This window comes from Triticum dicoccoides, chromosome 3B, assembly GCF_002162155.2.
Source record: "Triticum dicoccoides isolate Atlit2015 ecotype Zavitan chromosome 3B, WEW_v2.0, whole genome shotgun sequence".
Lineage (NCBI taxonomy): Eukaryota > Viridiplantae > Streptophyta > Magnoliopsida > Poales > Poaceae > Triticum > Triticum dicoccoides.
Window position 1 is genome coordinate 754245187 of NC_041385.1, and position 6941 is coordinate 754252127.

Below are 6941 nucleotides of genomic sequence, written 5' to 3' on the forward strand. Positions count from 1 at the left end.
TCCGGTGTGTCCTGGGAATGAGATACGTGCGACTCCTATCGGGATTGTCGACACATCGGGAGGCTTTGCTGGTATTGTTTTACCATTGTCGAAATGTCTTGTAATCGGGATTCCGAGACTGATCGGGTCTTCCTGGGAGAAGGAATATCCTTCGTTGATCACGAGAGCTTATCATGGGCTAAGTTGGGACACCCCTGCAGGGTTTGAACTTTCGAAAGCCATGCCCGCGGTTATGTGGCAGATGGGAATTTGCTAATGTACGGTTGTAGATAACTTGACACCAGGTCCGAATTAAAACGCATCAACCGTGTGTGTAGCCGTGATGGTCTCTTTTCGGCGGAGTCCGGGAAGTGAACACGGTTTTGGGTTATGTTTGACGTAAGTAGGAGTTCAGGATCACCTCTTGATCATTGTTAGATTCACGACCGTTTCGTTTGCTCTCTTCTCGCTCTCTTTTGCGTATGTTAGCCACCAGATATGCTTAGTCGCTGCTGCAACCTCATCACTTTACCCATTCCTTTCCCATTAAGCTTTGCTAGTCTTGATACCCATGGTAATGGGATTGCTGAGTCCTCGTGGCTCACAGATTACTACAACAACAGTTGCAGGTGCAGGTTATGCGATGATCATGACGCGAGAGCGATGTTTGCTTGTTTTGGAGTTCTTCTTCTGCTTCTTCTTCGACCAGGGGATAGGTTCCAGGTCGGCAGCCTGGGCTAGCAGGGTGGATGTCATTTGAGTTTCCGTTTGTGTTTCATCTGTAGTCGGATGGTGCTCTTATGTAAGATGATGTTGTATTCGTGTGGCACTGTATGCTTTTTGTATGTATCCCCAACTATTATGTAATGTTGATGTAATGATATCCACCTTGCAAAAGCGTTTCAATATGCGGTTCTATCCTTGGTGGGTCCTTCGAGTCTCTTTAGGATAGTATCACATATTGGGCGTGACAAGTTGGTATCAGAGCCTCGACCAACCATAGGAGCCCCCTTGATTGATCGTGTAGTTTGGTCGTTGTTGAGTCCAGAAGAAAACTGTTTTCGTAGTCTAGTTATATCGGAGAGTAGGAATTATTTTTACTCCTCAGCCCCTTCGTCGCTCTGGTGAGGAATCTTGACGTAGGTGTTTTGAACTACTCCTTTTCCCCTTCAAATTTTTCTTTAGGATCACTGAGGGAGTCCCGGATTAGCGGGTGTCCGGATGACCGGACTATAACCGTTGGCCGGACTCCTGGACTATGAAGATACAAGATTGAAGACTTCGTCCCGTGTCCGGATGAGACTTTCCTTGGCGTGGAAGGCAAGCTTGGCGATACGGATATGTAGATCTCCTCCCATTGTAACCGACTCTGTGTCACATCCGTAGTTCTGGTATGCTCGAGGCTAGCTAGTCATTTGTGCATCATGTTTAAATTCCATTTAATTTTGAAATGGGGATTTGTGAAACCCTCAGAATCATTTTTGGAAATGACCCAAATAAAAATTTCTCCAAAAAGGTCCAAGAAAATGCTCATGTTGCTCTCTGAAAATATTGGACAGAGATAAAAATCAAACCAATATTTTTAGGAGCTCATAAGTATTTATTTTGGGCATTTGGAATTAATGCATAATTATTTGCATTGGATATATATTTGTTATATATATAATATATGTCCAAAAATTATGCCATTTGTTTAGGAGCTCTGGAATAATACCACTAGTTCCTACAAAAATTGGCATAAGAAATAAAATGATTTAGCATTTTTATTAAATCAAAACATATGTCAAAAAAATAGAAAAGAAAAACAAAATGGGAAAAAAACCTACCTGGCGCTTACCTCCCTGTGCAGTCTGGCCTGGCCCAGTGGCCCAACAGGCCGTCCAGCCAGCAGGCAGCCCAGCCCAACTGCCAGGAGCTTCTTCAAGCTCCTGCCAGTAGGAGCTGCTGCATGGCCGCGCCACAGCCGGCCGTGGCCACGTCTCCCCGCCACCTCCTGCTTCTCCCCCTCGTCGCCTGGATCACCCGCGCGACGCCATGCACGCCCCGCACCTCTCTCACTCTCTCTCGCTCTCCCTCCTCCCCTGGTTCTCTCTCTCCCGACCGCCCGAACGCGCTATCGCCACTGCTCGCCGTAGTCGTAGCCACCGCGCCCCTCGAGAGCATCTGAGCCGTCCTAGAGCTCCACCCCGTCGTCCTTATCCTCTCCATCAAGCCACGCAAGCCGGAGCGCCCCGTGGAGCCGTCACCGCCATCGTCTTCATCATCGGCCGCCGGAGATCACCACCGACATGCCGTCGTCTCCAAGCCGTCCCCGAGCGCGCTGAGATCACCGAAGGCCTCGCTGTGAGCTCCTCTACTGAACCCCTCTTCTCCCCCTCATTTTTGCGCTTCGTAGCTCCATCCCCCTTCACGGCCGTAGCTCCTCGCCGCCGTCCATGTCGCCGCCGTCGCCCTAGCCACCGCAGCCCGCAACCGAGCGCGTCACCGTGCTCATGGTGACGCCAGGAGGCCGTAGAGCCTCTCTGCTCACTCCCCCGCGCCCCGCAGCACCTCACCGCACTTGGCCGAACTCCGGCCGCCGCCGCGAGCTCTGCTCCGGCGAGCTCGGCACCCCCACGGTCTCCCGTGCGTTCCACGGGATGCGCGCGAGCTTGGGCTCCTAGCTGATGGTCTCCGCCGTCCAAATGGTCGCCTGAGCGACAATCCCGAGCCCTCCGCCGCGTTCGGCCTCGCCGCGGCTTTTGACCCGTTGACCTCGCCGGCCTGACGTGCGGGCCCGGCCTGCCAGGTGATTAGCTTAAGGCTAATCACCAATTAAGCTAAACCCTAACACTGATAGTGGGCCCCGGCGCCCCTAATCTTTTAATCAGGTTTAAACTAACCCTCTTTAACCCCATGTCACTGACGTGTGGACCCCGCACGTTAGGTTTGACCCGGTCAGCCTCGGTTGACTCGCTGACGTCATGCCTCAGTCATGCTGACGCAGTTATCCATTTTCCGGATTTAAATTAAATCAGGAAATTCCAGAAAATGATTTAAACTTCAAAAATTCATAGAAATTCAACCGTAGCTCAGATTGAAATAATTTATATATGAAAAATTATCAGAAAAATGCAATCTTTCCATCTGTACTAGTTTCATGCATGACAAACCAACTTATACCTACTGTATAAGTGAAAACATGTAAATGGCATTTATAAAGAGTTAATTTGGAGTTGCATTTGAACTCTTGGTTCAAATGAACTTCAACCAAATGATTGCTAGCTGCATTAGCTCAAATAGCATCACATCTTCCTGCCATGTTCATGCATCATATTGTTGCATATGCTTGTGTATTGATTGCCGACACCATTCCTTCTCGATAGGTCCTGCTCCGGAGAGTGTTCCAGAGTACCTGTCTAAGGAGCAGTGCCACCCTGTTGATCTACCAGGCAAGCAAACCCCCTTGTTCATTCCGATACAATCCTACTCTCTCGCTCCTGCTCTCACTTATTGCATTAGGATAACAACGATTCATCTGCTACTTTGTGTTGCGGTAGTTGAACCCATTCCTCTGCATGACCTATCATTGCCACAGTAAATAGTTGAAACCCACTAGCATGTGTAGGAGTTGATTGAGCCATGTTGTGTTCCTACCATGCCATGCTTGCTATTGCTTAGAGTGTGTCAGGTCTGATTCATTGGGAATGAATTGGAGTACAGTGCTATGTTCCGATGCTGAGAGTGAAGTGTGTGAACACGATTTGGTAAAGGTAGCGGTGAGAGGCCATGTAGGAGTACATGGTGGGTTGTCTCACTGGAATCGTCCTTAAGCACTGAGTTCTATGTATGTTGTCCAATGACTCGATACTACCACACATTGGGTTCCGGTAACTCGACCCCTCTCGACTTATTAACCAACTTGATCTCTGTCCAGGAGTCACAACTAGTTTCTGGTGTTTGTAGGTAGTGCTATTTTTATACCAAGTGGCACCCGGTAGGGTGGGCTTGGGACAGACTAGGCACACGTGGCCTGGTGTACCGAGTGGCACCCGGATGGTGGGCTCGAGAACCCTGCACACATCATTTGGGGCCGTGAGTGACACCCCGGCCGGATCTCCTTGCGGATGGAACCCGAATAGGCGATAAACCTGGGCTAGAGTCTTGTGTGGTTAGTCAGGTCGTGGCCGACTCCCTCGCTAGGCTTCCGCTTGAAGGTTGCCGAGATACACGACGTGTACATGGTGTGAAGAAGTACACCCCTGCAGGGTTAACATGATCTATTCGAATAGCCGGGTCCGTGGTTATGGACTTCTTGGATGCTTACATGGTACATAGACAACTTGAAGTGGATACTCTAAAATGCTCAAGACAAAGTGTGAGTGCTATGGATGGTCTTCTCGTAGGGAGACGGGGATTAATCCATAGTAGTGTATTGTGTGGTGATTAGTGGACTCGTGTACGTTGTCTCACCTCAAGAGTTTCTGGTAGTCGTAGAACAGGATAGCCACTGAGTCAAAGCTGGCTTGCTGCAACTAAACTCCACATTACCCTCTTGATACAAATGCATGTATGATAGGATCTGATGTAAGTCTTGCTGAGTACCTTTGTACTCATGTTGCTTTATTTATGTTTTTGCAGCGGAGACTTCGGTCTTACTAGTGTTTCTATGGACTTCGACGAGTAGCTTGTACCTCAGCTACGATCTTGCTCGGATGTTGTAGATAGTCAGACTCTTTAGCCTTTTTCATTTGTAGATGTCTGTACTCATACATGTAATGCTTCCGCTTGTTGCTTGTTTGCTCTGAATGTTGGGTCATGTGGCCCCTGTTTGTAATAAATGCTATGATGGTTCTTCTGAGCCTTTATCTATATGAGTTGTTGAGTTATGCTGTGATGCCATGTTGTACAACACATACTTGCATGTTATGCGTACGTGTAATGTGTATTGCTATGTGTGGGATATGACTATCTAGTTGTTTATCCTTAGTAGCCTCTCTTACCGGGAAATGTCTCCTAGTGCTTCCACTGAGCCCTGGTAGCTTGCTACTGCTCCGGAACACTTAGGCTGGCCGGCATGTGTCCTTCTTCGTTCCTGTGTCTGTCCCTTCGGGGAAATGTCATGCGGTGTCTACCCGAGTCCTGTTAGCCTGCTACAGCCCGGATTCTCCGGAGTCTTGCTAGCCCAGCTGCTATAGCCCGGATTCACTCGCTGATGACCGACACGTTCGATGCTGGGTCATGTATGCCTGTCCCTGTAAGTTAGTGCCACTTTGGGTTCACGACTAGCCATGTCAGCCCGGGTTCTTTGTCATATGGATGCTAGCGACACTGTCATATACGTGTGCCAAAAGGCGCAAACGGTCCTGGGCATGGTAAGGCGACACCCGTGGGAATACCGTGCGTGAGGCCGCAAAGTGATATGAGGTGTTACATGCTAGATCGGTGTGGCATAGAATCGGGGTCCTGACACTCTGTGTAACCCTAGCCCTCTCCAGTGTCTATATAAACCGGAGGGTTTTAGTCCGTAGGACGAACAACAATCATACCATAGGCTAGCTTCTAGGGTTTAGCCTCTCTGATCTCGTGGTAGATCTACTCTTGTACTACCCATATCATCAATATTAATCAAGCAGGAGTAGGGTTTTACCTTCATCGAGAGGGCCCGAACCTGGGTAAAAACATCTTGTCCCTTGTCTCCTGTTACCATCCGCCTAGACGCCCAGTTCGGGACCCCCTACCCGAGATCCGCCGGTTTTGACACCGACATTGGTGCTTTCATTAGAGAGTTCCTCTGTGTCGTCATCTTTAGGCCCGATGGCTCCTCCGATCATCAACAACGACACGGTCCAGGGTGAGACTTTTCTCCCCGGACAGGTTTTCCTATTCGGCGGCTTCGCACTGCGGGTCAATTCACTTGGCCATCTGGAGCAGATTGAAAGCTACACCCCTGGCCATTAGGACAGCTTTGGAAGCTTGAACTACACGGCTGACATTTGCGGAGACTTGATCTTCGACGGATTCGAGCCACGGCCGGGCGTGCCGCACTGTCGCGATGGGCATGATCTAGCTCTGCCGCCGAACAGTGCCCAGGAGGCCACCCCGGTGTCCGCTCCGACCCTTAGTTTGGAGCCGACTGCGCCAATCGAGGACGGATGGCTGGACACCACCTCGGGGGCTTCAATCTCTACGGCGATCGAGCCGAACACTAGTCTTGTCCTCTGCGAAGCTCGCGACTCCAAGGTGCCGGACTCCTTTCCGGACTCCGAACCTTCCGCGCCACTGCCGATCGAACCCGATTGGGCGCCGATCATGGAGTTCGCCGCCGCAGACATCTTTCAGCACTTGCCCTTCGGCGACGTTCTGAATTCACTAAAGTCTCTCTCCTTATCAGGAGAGCCCTGGCCGGACTACTGTCAGCGAGGATGGGATGCGGAGGACGAAGAAATTCAAAGCCCACCCACCACCCACTTCGTAGCCACTGTCGATGATTTAACCGACATGCTTGATTTCGACTCCGAAGACATTGACGGTATGGACGACGGTGCAGGAGACGAACAGGAATCAGCGCCTATAGGGCACTGGAGAACCACCTCATCTCACGATGTATACATGGTGGACACACCTAAAAGAAATGACGACGAGGAACAAAGGGACGCAACAAGGGATCGTTCCCTCGAAAAGCAACCAAAGTAGCGGCATAAGCGACGCGCCAAATCCCACCTCGACAGAGACCTAGCCACAGAGCAGGGTGAACCGGCGGACGACGAACATGCCATCGAGCAACCGTTCGAACAGGGAAATTTGGGTAAACAAACCGAACAACCCGTCCCCAGTGAAGATAATAGTCCGGACGACCTCATGCCGGACAAGTTGCTGGAGCAGAAGAACCTCCACAAAAGGCTCATCACCACTGCGCGTAGCCTGAAAAAGCAGAAGCGGAAGCTCAAAATAGCGGAAGATGCACTCAGAATTAGATGGGG